Source organism: Lolium rigidum, chromosome 4, assembly GCF_022539505.1.
Source record: "Lolium rigidum isolate FL_2022 chromosome 4, APGP_CSIRO_Lrig_0.1, whole genome shotgun sequence".
Classification (NCBI taxonomy): Eukaryota; Viridiplantae; Streptophyta; class Magnoliopsida; order Poales; family Poaceae; genus Lolium; species Lolium rigidum.
The window spans coordinates 15,440,615-15,456,838 of NC_061511.1; positions in this window are offsets into that span (position 1 = coordinate 15,440,615).

Here is a 16,224-nt window from a genome sequence, read left to right on the forward strand (position 1 = left end):
GGGCCTGTTGGGCTGGTTGCATACGTGGGCCTGCTGGGCCTTGGGCATAATGTATTTTTCAGTCCGTTCTCTCCCAGTGGCGGCAGTGAAAACCTATTTAACGCTCAATGCCCGCTCACGCATATAACTGAAAAAACGAACTTCGAATGTTCTTGCTCATGATCTAGCTCATAGCTCTCAAGATTTGATTAAGGACGCCGCCTGTCGCTCTTGAACACCCCAGACATTTCAATTGTACCTATTGTTATTGAGTAATAAAGAGAGCTTTATCCCTAAAAAAACATGTGTCCGTTCACGGAGCATAATTAAACGGGTTAATAGTGAAAACGGTTCGTAATTTTGACAAACAGTTCTCAAGATATTTTATTTAAGAAAATGAATCTAAAAAAGTAAAGCGATAACACACAATCATGTCCTTCTCTCTCATCCCTTATCTCCACTTTGCTTACTCGGAGAGCAAAGAAAGCATGATCCGACCTTCGCGAGGGTAGACCCTTTTTTTGAGATTTCGTGAGGAGATGGTTATTTTTTTTTGCCATTTTTCAGTTTCCTACTGCAGTTCATTTTTTCTTCAATTTGTTCAATTTTAAAAAATATTTTTTTACAAATCATCTAAAAAATAAATCATATTGAATATTTACTGTCAAATGAGCTTGAGAGCCACACTTTCTTGATCGGATGGCATAAAGCTTCCCCGGGCGTATGAGTTTTTTTATCTTGTTCAAATAAGTTTAATGTTCCTTTGAAAAATTATTCAAATAACCCGAATGTTCATTCTTTAGAATCGTTCAAGTAAAATAAATTTTCTTTAAGAAAACCTTTCACATAACATTAATGTTCATATTAAAAAATAAAATAGAAAAGAAAAATAAAAGAAATGAGTGATAAAAAATAAAGAATAAAGAATAAAAAAACAGAAAAAGGAGTAGAACCTGTTTATTTGGGCCGCTCCAAAGCAGCCCATGAAGGAAGGTTGCAAGCGGAGCCACCTCCGGCTCGTGTCGAGCGGAAAATTGGGGCACCCATGACGGTAGTGTGATCCATCGGTAACATAACGAAAAATCGGACAATAAACTTCCATAATAAGCATGTAAAAAAACACTTCTATATGAAACCATTTCTTTTTTAAAAAGGACTTCCATAGGAAGCCACACTATTTCAACAACAAAAATCTGCCGTTTGGCCTAACCTAACTCTGCAACTCTAGGCAAATCTACCAACAGTTTTGTACTGCGTATCACGTGCTGACCACATCAAATTAATTAAGGAACTTATATGAACGTCTTTGAGGAATGACAATGGATATAGGGCGGAGCAAGGATATGAAAATAGAGGCACGAAAGAGACTACTTCCATGTTTTTAGCCTAATTTGAAGCACAAGAGTTAGAGATTAGAATATCTCATAAAAACGGTGAGATCATAGTTTGAAGGTGACAAGGTAGTGGATCTGCACTTCACAATTTTGTTGCCGCCATCCGCGTCTTGAACTCAAGATTTATTGGCTATGATACCATGTAGACCTGTATGCTCTAGCCAATACAAGGAAAAGACTCATCTGATGAAAGAGACTAGGCTATACAATTATACTTTAACATCTTTGTTTGGACTTATGTACCTATTTGGAATGTCTGAAATGTTTTAAAAAGCCATCCTCTCACAGCCCATATGAAGAGGATATCAAACGAAGCCCAAAAACATTTATTGACTAGGTATGTTGTACTACTACCAATGAGGAAATTCACTTATCCGATAGAGATACAAACTTAGAACTTTGAACTAGTGTATCTTATTGACATCACAAAATAATCTATTGATGGAGCTATCACTCTCCATGAATAAAGAGACAAATGATGCAATGGATATGTTTGGTATGTACCAAACTACCAATCCAATTGCTCATGGGTGAACAGAGAAAAGGAGGTTCTTCCCTTTTCTGGCTCCTTTATGTAGTTGAAGGTGATGGGGAGAGACAAGATGCTACCAAAGTGCACCCAATGAAGCTAGGCTAACCGAGCTAAAGGGGGTCACCCAGCACCACTGCTAGCAAGTAGTAGTAGCTAGGGACGATAGAAATGAGTAACGGCATGAGAATCATTCTCCAATATATCTTCTCCGGATGCTTCTTTTTTCTATCCCTTTTCCACTTTTTAGATAGTGGGATCACATGAAGATCTAAACACAAGATCTGGGCCTGGCTCTTTGGTTCTCAAAAGATATAGAGGGAGAGATAAAGGTTCTCTCCCTTTGACATGAAGGTGTCAAACTGGCCAGGAACGTGAGCAAGATACATCCATGTATTTGGCCATGCATCGCAAGCACATATATATGTCAATGTCATGAAAAGAAACAAAAAAGTTGACTCGGACCTGCTGGAAACTTTTCTATATGTTTTTTCTTGAGCAATGAAACATCTTGTCAATCACACAGAGCTCAGGAATGGCCTTGAAACTTTAAGATTGAGAGGAAAAGTTGAAGAGGGCACTCTGCACAACCTCACTTTTTTTTACCTTTTTTTGTTCATATATCTTAAACTATATAATATTTTGATCTGATTTTTTGCAAGTCACTCCAAAAATAACAAATAGAATGGAGAAAAAATAGTTCGGATTTTTTTGTGCAACTTCAAATTTCAAATTATTTAAATTTTAAAAATAAATTCTTAAATATATATATATATAATGATATAAAAATCAGAATTATTTTCCCCAAATTTTAATTGTTATGTTTAAGTGATACGCAAAATTTAAGTTTAAAGATTGTCTGGTGAGAGATACAAAAACGAGAAGTTATTTGAGAGGGGAAAAAATAACACAGATCTTGATGCAATATAGATAGCCTAGATACGGGTGTGCACTGAACACCTGCTCAGAAAGTCCTCTCTTGAGATTGATTGGACAAGTAAGGCGATTTGCACAAAAATAACCCAAAAGTGAAAGAAAAGCACAGACTGACCCTCCGGCGAAACTATTTCACCAATCTAACCCTTTTGTGTGGCGCCCCTCCCAAGGGCGCCACACATGCCCATGTGGCGCCCCTCCTGCCGGCGCCACTGTCCCAGCCGACGTGCCCCCCTCGCCGCTGAGCTGGTGTTCCCATCCGACGTGGCACCATGTGTGGCGCCCCTCCCAACGGCGCCACACATGCCAACTTATATCATGTCTTCGGTCGAAAACATCCAGGGGCTCCGGAACGGCTGGGACTTAGCCGTTTTGCGAGACTCGATGTGTGGCGCCGATGCCACGGGCGCCACACTAGCCTCTGTGGCGCCGATGCCACGGGCGCCACACATCCACTTAAGTGTGGCGCCCGCGCCCGCGCCCAGCCCGACCCTCTCTTTCTCTTCTTTCTCCCCTTTCTTTCTCTGCTCCAACCGCCGCCGCCGCCCGCCTCCCCTTCGGCCCCCCCACCAAATCGACCAAGGAATCGTCAGATCTATCCGGCCAAGTCCTTCCTCCTCCATTCCTCAAGGTATTCCCCTTCGATTCCCTCCGATTCATCCACTATTGTTGATGGATTTGGTAGATTTGGGTATGAACCCTAGACATGGAAATTCATGTTGGTGGATTTAGATATGAACCATTGATATGTTAGTGCATTTGGCTCTGAACCTAGCAAGATTTGGATATGTTGGTGGATTTGGATATGAACCCTAGATTTGTTGGAACCCTAGATATGAAATTTTACATGTATGTGTTGAAATGGCTATGTATGTGTTGAAATGGGTATGTAAGTGTTGATTGTGTATGTGTAGGAACCCTAGATATGTTAGTGGATTTGGATATGAACCCTAGATTTGGATATGCTGGTGGATTTGGATATGAACCCTATATTTGTTGGAACCCTAGATATAAAATGGCTATGTATGTGTTCAAATTCTATGTATGTATGTCTTGAAATGTCTAATATTTGCCTAGCAAATGCATTCAAATGTGTTACATATGCCTAGTATTCTTGATGGAATAACTCATATTTGTTAGGAATGCCTAGATATGAATGTATGTGTGATGGCTTATTTGGATATATTCTCACGTATGTGTTGCTCGTATTTGGTATGAATGGCTCATAATATGTTGTATTTGTGTAAACATGTAGGATGGTGTGGCTCCTGGATGAAGAGTACGAAAGGGAACACCGGGCTGTTCATATGACGGAGAGGGGAACGGATCTTCACCCTTTGAAGATTCGTTACCATGGCACAGCGGATATACCGTATGACGAGAGGTACACTGAGTTCATCCAGCCTACCGGTCTTATGCCGTTCATATCCCTTGTAAGCCGTGGGGGGCCACACATGAACCCCTGGGCACTCATCGCCCTTGTCGACCGGTGGAGGCCGGAGACTCACACCTTCCACTTGAGGGCCGGCGAGATGGCCCCTACTCTCCAGGATGTTTCCATGATCCTTGGACTACCTATTCAGGGCGAGCCACTGTGTATGAACACAGCTTCTGATGGGTGGCGCCAGCAGATGGAGGTGCTTATTGGCAGGGCTCCTCCGCTGCCAGCAGAACCAAAGAAGAGAGCTCCCGCCGACGCGTCTTTCTATTGGATCAGGACTAACTTTGCATAATGCCCGTAAGAGGCCGACAAGGACACTCGGAGGACGTACGCCCGCGTGTACTTATGGTACATGATTTCGAGGACTCTCTTTCCTGACAGTGGGGGGAAGCTGGCCCATTGGTGTTGGCTGAAGGCGCTTACGGTGTTGGATAACCGGTGGAGTTGGGGAACAGCGGGACTTGCCTACCTCTACCGGCAGGTGATGATTTGCTCTATGTACTATTTTCCTATAATAGTGTGCTAGACAAAGTACTAACCAAATGTCTTACGTGCGCAGTTGGACGAAGCTTGTCGCAGGACTGGGAGCAGGACTGGGAGCGGCGGTATTGGTGGATGCATGCTCCTACTTTCCGTATGGAGCTGGGACCGCCTATCAGTTGGGCGGCCTAGGACACTCAACGAGAGGCCATGGCCTCATCACCCGAACAACCCTGATCGGGAGTCCACTTGGGCATACCTTTGGGATAATGTCTCGGAGATGACGAGCAATCCAATGGTCATGTACAGGCAGTACACTGCGGAGTTGGACACTCTTACCACTGAGCAGGTAACCGATCACTCTTTTGCAATCCTAGTTTTCATTGATTCTACGGTCATGTTCTAAATTCTGAGATATTTGTATGCTGCAGGTGGAATGGGAGCCATATGGTAGCTACTACCATGTTGGCTCGGGGATGGCTGACCTCAACCGCAAGTGCACGGAGGAGGCGCGGTTCTGGCGTATGCGCTGCCCACTCATATGCATGTGGCTTGTTGAACACCACCAGCCGCAAAGAGTGATGAGACAGGCTGTATCAGGAGTGCCCACCTCAGTGGCAAGACACGGACAAGGCGCTTCATAGGTAAACTTCTGGAATCATGCGATGGAAGATTCTTGATAGAAGAGGTACAATCTAACTTCTTGATTCTTGCAGGCTTGATAGGCAGCGCAGAGGAAGATCACAAATTGGCCGCTTCACCATAGCGGCCACGTCGCAGCCGTTCCTACACTCGTTTGGAAGCGACACGGAATGCCGGCACCGAGCAGATTGTGCCTCACGACTTCGCCGCTTTCAACAACTACCTCGAGTGGTTCCATGAGAACACGCGTATCGAGTTAGTTAAGCACGCGTATCCCGAGGAGATCTTGGACGACCCCATCCAGGTTCGATGAGGTTGGGCAAAGCCAACACGACACCTTTGCTCGCAGAGGAGATCGACTTCTATTGCTTCCGAGCTGAACTTCGTGGTAATGGATTCTCTCACTAACTAGTACATCATCTACATTGCCATGTGCTCGCTTCAATTGTGTATGCTATGTTTGTCACAGCGGGAGGAGATCCAAAAAACAGGTGAGGAGTGCGAGGTTATGTGGGACCAGAACGGGAGAGATGACAAGCCTGTTGGACCGTTGCGGTATTTCATTAAGGTATGATCACCAACTTTGAATGTACGCTACTATGATGTGGTGGCTTTGTAACCATGAACGGCATGACGCAGAACACTGCACGAAAGATGCGGCGGTTAGCCAGCTTGCTAGGTTGCCGGGAAGCCGAAATCGCTACATCTTCCTCTTCAGAAGAGCGGGAGGTATGGACTATTTTGTTGCTGTCAAACATGTTCTTACTAATTTCAACTTTTGTAATCTCATGTGTTCATGTTTGTGAAGATTCCTGAGGACGAGCTAATTCTGAGTCAAGGCATACTTCCAAAGCATACCTCCAAGCAAGCCCCACGGTCAGCTTACCAGTTGAAGCCAAGGGGCAAGGGTCCAAACCGGTACACTCCGGAAGATTATGTCAACCGAGGAAAGAATGTTGTCACTGAGGAGGATGAGGGGCCGCCGCGGAGATCAGCTTTGTCGAGGATGAGGAACGACGAGCCGTTCTCTTCAGAGGAGGAGGAGCAGCAGGAGCAGCAGCAGGAGCAGCCACGGCAGCGGATGAAGAGGATGGCCATCCGGAAGCAGCCCGCGAGGACGGCACGTCGAGGACGCTACTAGGATGTGCTACGTGTTGTTCTGAACTCTATCTTCATAAGTATCGATTTGTGAACCCTATGTCATTTCGAACCATGGTCTGTAATGCTACTTGTTGTTTGAATCTACGTGCTACAATGTGACCTATGAAGTGTTATATGTGTACGTCATGAAATTGCTACTTGTTGTGTCCAATGTTGTACTCATAAGTGTTATATGTGTAATGCTACTTGTTGGAGTTTGGTAGGATTTTTCATGTTTTTAACACAAGTCAATGTGTGGCGCCCTCCACACTGGCGCCACACTGCACTGTGTGGCGCCCGTGGCATCGGCGCCACACATGCCAACTTATATAAACTTCTGGGTCGAAAACATCCAGGGGCTCCGGACGATAAGTCCTTAGCCGTTTTCGCGAGCCTCTATGTGGGCGCCACACGTGCTACTGTGGCGCCCGTGGTCTCGGCGCCACACATTGAGCCTCGCAAAACAGCTAAGTCCCAGACGAATTGTCTCACAGTATGTTTTGGGCAATTACAAGTGCATGTGTGGCGCCGTTGGGAGGGGCGCCACACATGGTGCCACGTCGGATGGGCGCACCAGCTCAGCGGCGAGGGGGCCACGTCGGCTGGGACAGTGGCGCCGGCAGGAGGGGCGCCACATGGGCATGTGCCACACAAAAGGGTTAGATTGGTGAAATAGTTTCGCCGGAGGGTCAGTCTGTACTTTTCTTTCACTTTTGGGTTATTTTTGTGCAAATCGCCGACAAGTAAAGCAATTTTTCTGCTGAGATTTCAGCTATTATCAGGTGATCACACCTGTCCATCCATCTACCATTCTACCATCACATGTCAGTATTATAGGGAGCAGGAAGAACAGCAACGGAGCAGAGGTGCAGCTCACATGAAAATAGAAGACGAAATGAGTGACATCCAAGTCGTACCCTGCTGATCAGTGATTGATCCAAGGACGACACAAGTTGCGCTCTTGCAATGCCTTTCCTGCAGCTCGTGTGTTGTGACCGTCGTGTGTTGTGATGCGGACAGTCGTGTGTTGTGACCGTCAAATCGAAGTTCCCATGCCTCGTGAAGCACACCTCTTTCGCTGTTATGGGCGGGGAAGTTGGAATTCTGCCTCGGAGTCCTTCCCGCTCTGGCGTGGGTGGCCTTGGAAGCGTGTATCTTTTACACTTGACTTGGTTGCCATGGAGGTGGCGTTTTGGCACACGCCGTGTATATACACCATTATAGAAAAATAATAAAAAACTAATTTTAAAAATGTCAAAAAAATCTGACATAAAATTTTTGGTATACATCGTGACATCCTATGTTCGTTCACAAATTTTCGTGGAAAAACAACATTTTGTGTGGTGTGTACAAAAAAGACAAAAAAATGTTATGTACGTAGTCGTGTTACAGCATCAAAATTTGTCTTTTTTACATGAGCCACAGAAAAATGTTTTTTCTTTTGAAAACTTGTGTATCAACATAAAATGTCTAGATGTACATGTAAAAATTTAGTTTAAATTTTCTTAACACTTTAAAATGTGGATTCACATAATGGGAGCATATGCTCCTATGAGCCAAAGTGCATTTTCCTGGTTGCCACCCCTTTCGGTGCTTGTTATCTGCTGACAAGATCGGCAACTTAGACCATCTCCACCGGTAGCGTCTAAATAGGTGTCGGCAGGGGTGCCAGCACCTCCGTTTGGGGGACGCCGGCACTGCATCCTTTATTTGGGGACGCTGCTCCCACACCGGCACCTCCAAACAGGCGGTCCCGATAGATTTTGAAATTTAAAATAATGTTTAAAAACTGAAATTCATAGGAAATTCATACGAAGTTCATATGAAGTTCATACAAAGGTAGCTCGAATTTAAACTTAAACTCAATCCTATCTACTGGCCGTCGGTTGGTACGCTCGACTGCCCTGCCTCGTTGTCGTTCTTCGCCATTGCCGCCTGCGTTCGTTCCCGCTTCTCCTCCCTTGCTTCGCACATCTGGCGGTGGAGCATGGCGGCCGGCGTCGCATGGGCTTGCCGACGGCGCTGTCCCCGCGCTTCCATCCTTTCTCGAGAAGCTTGGATCTCGGCGCGCCTCGCCACCTGGCGGGCGAACGCCTCGTAGTGGCGATGAGCGTTGAGCTCTGTGAGCTTCTGTCGCTCCGCCTCCATGAGGCGACGTCCCGCCTCCTCCGTGGATGCTCGCTGGCGCAAGATCTCGAGGTCGTGTTGGAGGTTCGCGTCGTTGATGAACTCGTCCCTCTCCTCCTTCAACCGCCGGTATCGTTGCGCCTTCAGCGACGCGAGGATCCCCGCCTGATCCGGGTGGGCGGGGGCCTGCGGCGGCTGCCTCGACTGCGCTGCCTTCTCCGTCGCCTCTTCTTCCGCGGCTGCGACGTGGACCTCGTCCCACGCCGTGAACCGTGGCTCTACGTCCTCGTCGGTGCTGTAGTCGGCGTCGGCTTGCGGCTCCGGCTCGGGCTGCGGCTGCGGTGGTGGCGGAGGCAGCGCGCGGCCGTTGAGGCCAAGCATCGAGTAGGTGGTCTTCAGACGGCGCAGCATTTTGCTGTGGAGAGGAAGAATGGAGCAGCGGTGGTGGAGAGGAGAGAATGGAGCGGCGGTGGTGGACGGCGTACGTACTATATAGCGGCGGAAACTACCCACATTTACGCCGACTGGTTGCCGTGTGGCCAGTCGCTGCTCTCGTGGCCGCCTCGGTTTCCGTGCGGGAGGCCATTAAACGCCGACGACCAACCTTCCCGCGTTGTCGCCGATGTGAACGGTCGCGTCCTCTCACTGATAAGGCGCCCCCACCCGCGATAACCGTCGTTCCGCGAGGCGCCGGCGCGCCCGATTCACGCCCTTGGCGAAGGGGCCGACACGGGATGCCGGCGATTCTATTGAACTCGAAAAATGGCCGGCGCCGTTGGGACGCGCCGATACGAGCCCAAAAACAATGCCGGTCCCCAGAAAGCTATCGGGGCCGCTATCGGAACCGCCGATGGAGATGCTCTTAGGCTCCACGATCCGGAGCCAGAAGGCAAGCACAGCCCCTTCCGGCTATACCTTTATGGTTCTTGTGCTATCCTAAGAGAGACGGTGTCACATTTATTCGATTGTCTAGAATGTCTCTTAATAGGTGTGGCTACTTATGTGTTTTTTTTTAATCTGCTTTGTAAGAGGATTCTCTTATCACTCTGTATCGGCTTAATGGTGTGACTTAAAGCGAGACGAATGACTTTTTCCAAGAGAACCACGGTACTTTTTTGGAACTAGCACCGTCATGATTGTACTCCCTTCCAAAATTAAAATTGTGCTGCTCAGCCTAGTCATAGTACGTAGCAGATAGTAATTTAGACTAATAACATATGACATGTTACTAGAGCAATTCCAATAGTATAGTCAACTGTTGACTATAACAAGATTTCATATCATTTGTAGTCATTATATAGCTAACATATACAATAGTTGGCTATAAGAATGTAGTACTTTACTAATATATGGTCCACCTTTCACTCTCAGAAGGTGCCTAGGAGCACGTGCAAGAGCTGTCTATTGCATAGTAGCACACCTCCCTTCTCTCTCCTCTTCTCTCTCCTCCAACTCATCTAAAATATATTATTTAATGTCTTATAGTCAGCTGACTGAACTCTATTGTACTTGCTCTAATCTAGGTTACTACCTTCATAGTGGGTAGTAACTTATATGTGGTGTCATGCATTGTATCATTTATTATGTTGTAGACTCATTTTGCCTTGGGTTGTGTGATGTTATGGTAACATAACTAGTTACCACATCACACTCTTTCTTCATTTATTGGTATGCCATGTCACCAAAATGTCTTGAGATGTGTGATGTTACTAGCTATGTTACTCCCACTATGAGCAGTCTCATGCTTCTATAGTCATGTTGTTTTCAGTGATTTTTTGTGTGAGTTTCATAGATTTATCCGGATCTCGATTTAAACATTTGGAGATCAAGACCTATAAGCATTTTTTCCGAGTAACCTCTCGAGGGCCCTCCTATAATTCGTATAGAAGAAGATAGTTGGCCATGTTCAAAAGGAAAAAAAGGGCCCAAAAACCATACATTGTCTTCTTTATGAGAAAAATCAGGCCAAAAAAACACATAAGTGAGGGAACCCCTCGTCCACACGACGCTAACTCAGAAACACAACAAGCACACACCTTCAGCTCTGCCCCCTACTTACACCAGTCGGCATCAACGCCACCCAACTCAGCCGTCTCATAGCCCCCGTTACCCACGCGACCGCTCGCAGACCTTGAACGTTGTGCCAAATCTGGGGCTGGCGCCCTCACGAAGTAACCAGATAAAACTCTGCATTGGTGGAATTAAAACTAGTCGGGTCGACGACTTCGTTTGCCTGCAATGTTCTAGGTCGCCACCCAAACTGCCCTAGACACTCGATGGCAAGGTGGGATATTACGTCGGCGCCGAAGAAGATTTTTTTGAAGAACAAGACGAAGAGACGGAGAATACAAGGAAAGTCTAGAACTAGAACCCTTTGTAACCTAGTCGTACCCGGACAGATCTCTCGAGACCTGGCTCCCTATATAAGGGCCAGGAGATAGGCTGCCGAGGACACACACAATTTTAGCAATCTTAGCCACCATAAGTCTAGAGCTAGGTCCCCGTAGAACTTAGCCTCTCGACGAGATCACAGCCGAAACCTTCGGCACCCCATTGTAACCCGATATTTTCATAATCAAGATCAGACAGGCATGACGTAAGGGTTTTACCTCATCGAGGGTCCCGAACCCGGGTAAATCGCTTTTCCCGCTTGTTTGATAACCGATGTCTCGTGTCAGCCTACAGGATTACATCTACCCTAAGCCCCAAACGGAGGGCATTGCCGAGGAGTACCCTAGACAATTGGCGCCGTCTGTGGGAAGCCTGTTGGCACAAGATCCGTCATCGGCAGATCCAGCCATGTCGTCGGCAGCTTCGTCGATGCCGTCAGCATCACCAAGTTTGGGGAGTCCGATCCGATTCGGCTCCTACGAGTTCACCCCACACAGCGACTCTTCCCGTTCGACTTTCTCGGGTCTGCAAGGAAACATGGACATGACGTTCGGGAGCGTCCACTGCAACGTCAATGCGGAGGGAGTCCTTCGTTTGCTGGAGCCGTTCGTCCCCAGATCAGCAAGGAAATCGCCCCCACCGGCCGCATGATCGATCATGTCATCATCAATTGATCTTTCGGCTGGCCTGACAGACTCGACGAGTTCGTCTCCACCGTCGACCCCTCGGTCGATGTCTTTGATGTCGGTTGGATCCGATAACCCTGTATCATCGGATATGACCTCGTACTACTGTCTGAACTGCGACACCAGGCACGGGTTGGGATCGAGTGACACACCGTTCATCTGCAATGCTAGATATTCGTCGGGAGAGGACAATGTCGACAGCATTGTCAAGGAGGCCACCTGGAAAACAGCGCGTCATCAAGTCTACGCTGCCGATAATGTAGGAAAGGCGGGAAACGGGGGAGGAGGAGATCACACCCCTCGCTCCAGCAGACAATATAACTTTGAAAACAACGCCAGTAACAACAATAGCGATTACACCATCGCGGAGGAAGAATGGGCAGCAGCCCGGGCAGCCGTACTTAATAACACACCGCTTCCCCAGGAATTTCGGTTGGAACCCTCAATGCCTATCGCTCTATCTTGGAGAAAAATTGGGAGCGACTATCGAACGAGCAGGCCACCCTCGAAAGACGTCTGTTAGCAACAGATCAATCTAGTGAACGACGGAGGGGCTCACGAGGAAGCGCGTCCCGAAGCAGCCAAGGCGTAGGGAGGCATCGATCAAGGCTATCCCGACTTTCGGAGGACGATGCTAGAGAAATAACGTCAAACCTATCCAAGTCCTTCAAGACTACGAACACTGCGGGTATGTTAAGGCCAAAAACCGTTGAAGGAGCAACTGTCAACCTCGCGGCGTACCTCATCAACCAACGACCCGAAGGTTCTATGGCTCAAGCTCATCGGGGCGCCCTGGAAAGCCTTGCAATCCTGGGAGATAATCTGGTTCCACGAAAGGAAAAGTCCACGCTCCAATCCAGCGGCTCGAAGCACCGTTCAAGGGACGCCTGAGACGAAATCACCCAGAGTAGAATCGACAAAGCTAGGCGACGGCGAGCCACAAGGGAGGAGTACGACAGTGACACCTCAGAAGAAAGCCAAGAGTACGACATCGAGATGAGGGGAGCTGATTGTTTAAGTTACAAGATCCGCGAGACAATGCCACCCAAAAGGTTCAAACCTACTCCTACCGATGCCGCTAAGTATGACGGACAATAGGAGCCGAGGTCGTGGATAGATGATTATCTGCAGACTGTGATCCCACACAAAGGAAATCAGATAGCAACAATGCAGTGCTTGCAACTTTACCTGAAGGATGCGGCACAGGCTTGGTTGAGAGGCCTGCCGAAGGGTTACATCAAGTCATGGGATGATCTGGTAGACGCTTTCGTCACAAACTTCCAAGCAACATACAAGAGGCCTGTTGGGATCGATGAATTACGGCATTGCCAGCAGAAGCCGAAGGAGTCGATGCGTGCATACATTGGGAGGTTCACTAAACTCCTGAACGCTGCCGAAGATGTTTCCGTCGACAGAGCAATCGATGCCTTTAGCGATGGCATTCGACGTGAAACCTACATAGAGGAGCTTGGGCGCAAGAAACCGAAGACCATAACCAAGTTAATGGAAATTGCCAACAGCTGGGTTGATGGCGAAGACAACGTGCAAAGGCCTCGACAACGCAGTGACGACGAAGACGACGATCAGCCGAGGCATGATTCGGGTGGTCGAAGAGATCGTCGTAAGAAAGGAAAGACCGCAGTTACGATGACATCAACTTGGTAGCCGCGGGATATTCCGACCGATGAGATGATCAATATGATGACAGGCGAGACGATCGACATGACGGCAATCGGAGTAACTCTGGGAACCGTGACAACTACAAACCACAGCCTCCGAGGGCCCCCGAGTTACCCTTCGTTGAGCAGATAAACGCCCCTTGCTACCTACATGCGTACATCGACCCTAAATACGGCAAGAAAAAGTCAAGTCACTTACTCCGGGAATGTCGACAGTTCATTGAGATGCAGAAGCTCATCCAGCAGCATCAGCAACCAATTCCACCACCACCGCCACCTCAGCACCAGGTTCAGCAGGTTCAGCCCCACAACTCTAACGAGTCTTTTCCGCCACCACATGGACAAATGAGTATTATCCACAGAATTGGTGTTTCGAGAAGGGAGATGAAGAAGCTCACCCGATGACAATTCCAAAGCCAGGGCACGCTGCCTTAGTAGTCGAAGCGCAAATTGGAGGGTTTAAAATGAGCAAAGTCTTCATGGACGGTGGAAGCGGAATAAACCTGATATCCCTCGACACAATCAAAAGCATGGGAATTACGATGAGGATGCTAGAAGAAACAGATACTTATTTCCACGGGATTCTCCCCACCTTACCGGTGTACTCTCTTGGCAAAGTTTACTTGAACGTTGTCTTTGAAAAACCCGAAAACTTCAGGAAAGAAAAGATCGAGTTTGAAGTAGTAAACTGGGAATCACAGTATCATGCTATACTGGGGAGATCAGCTTATGCCAAGTTCATGGATGTGCCACATTACGCGTACCTCAAGCTCAAGATGCCTGAGAACAATGGAACAAACTTCACAGTCTATGGAAGTTTTTCACGCTCAGATAATTGTGATCGCGAGTTTCAGAAGATTGCTGCCAAGTTCGGGCTAAAATAGGAAACTGACGATTTCCCTTGAAAATCGTCAGCACTCGATAGTAAGGAAGAAGAACGCGTCAAGAAACTGAAGAAGAAACCGGACGATCTCGCTCTGGAAGCTTCGACAGTAAAAACCTCGGCAGCTAACGACAAGACCATTATAGAAGAAAACAAAACTCCGGCACTCACCGCAAGAACTCCTGACGAAACCAGTGACGCTTCCAAAGCCACTGGCACGTAAGATAAGCTCGAAGATAAGAAGAACCCTCCTCTTGTTTAAAAGGATGGGTAGAATTATATTTAGTTTTCTCTCTTGTCAATAGGGCCCATTTTTAGCCCTTTAGTTCTTGCTTACTTTATTAATGAAGACTCAAGTTTTGTTTCTCTGAAGTATTGCAGTTATTCGGGACACCCGAACAAAATCATCAAGAACTTTGTTCGTATACTACAGCGAACATCGGTTTAAATGAAAATACGGCCAGAAATTGCACCCCAAAAAAGTCTCTGAAATTACGAGTGCTATGATGCAAAATCAACGGGAATCTTGCTCTTTATCCTTCGCTATAGATGCCTCAAAGAGTGACGCAAATAGCAAGGATCATGAAACACGTACGAAAACGACCCATGCCCAGTACTTTAAACTACAGAAGTAGTAAGGAGCGACGGAGTCATCGGCAGATTCAGTTCCACCGATTTATTCGGGAGCTGATGTTAAGACATGCATCGGATGAAAGCAAAGTTGCACATACAACGGGTTTAGCAAGACCAGCAACACGAGCTGATCACTCAAATAATTTTCTACCGACAAACATACGTATACATCATAATACAGATGTAAAACGAGTAATTAAGATTTACTCCTTCAAATTTTGCCAACAACATTACCGCAAAGGAGGCACAAATATATACACCTGCCGATAAATTAGCTTAACCCTAATCATCCGAACATTCGGATGCAGCAAGTATCGGGGCATTCTCCTTACAACAGGAGCATATTTTTGAACTACTCCTGTGGAGCCTCTATTTCTTCAGTTGCTGGTGAGGCTTCTTCAAGCCTTTCGATAACGATGGCGGCAGGAAGCTCCACCTTCGGGTAAAGCGGCCCTAATTCACCTACAGCATTGGCAATTGTCATCAAGTCTGCTGAGGGATGACGTACAAGAACAAGGGCAAACGCAGCTTTATCTCCGGCGATAAGTTGTGCTCGAATCAAGCTTCGGATCTTCCTGGTATTACTGAATTCTGACATTAAAGTCAACAACGTGGGAGGGACCCCGTTCAAAGGGAACATTGTCTTCCAGATTATTCTTAGTCCTTTATAGCACTTGTCGAAGAAACGGTGGACCTGCTGGACCCGATCTTGGAACTTCGCGACAGTGGAAGCCTTTGATTGATCTTTCCAGAAAACCTCATCTAAAGATGATAGTTGAGCCAATGCATTTACGCGCTCATGGATACGCTTGTTCTCCTCAGCTGGGTTCAGAGCTATGACTAGAAGGAGAAACGAAGGAAGATGAGAAGATACCTTTTATGGAAAATAAGGAGCAAGGGGATAATGTAGGGATTCGTTGCATAGAAAACAAAAATTTTCCTACCGCGAGAACGCAATCCAAGCCAAGATGAAATCTAGAAGACGGTAGCAACAAGGGGATGATCGAGACTCACCCTTGAAGATTTCCAAAGCCTACAAGATGAGGCTCTTGTTGCTGCGGTAGACGATCACTTGCCGCTTGCAAAAGCGCGTAGAAGATCTTGATCACGGTGCCACGATCGGGCAGCACCTCCGTACTCGGTCACACGTTCGGTGTTGATGAAGTCGACGTCCACCTCCCCGTTCCAGCGGGCAGCGGAAGTAGTAGCTCCTCCTTGAATCCGGCAGCACGACGGCGTGGTGGCGGTGGCGATGGAGATCTCCGGCGGAGCTTCGCTAAGCGT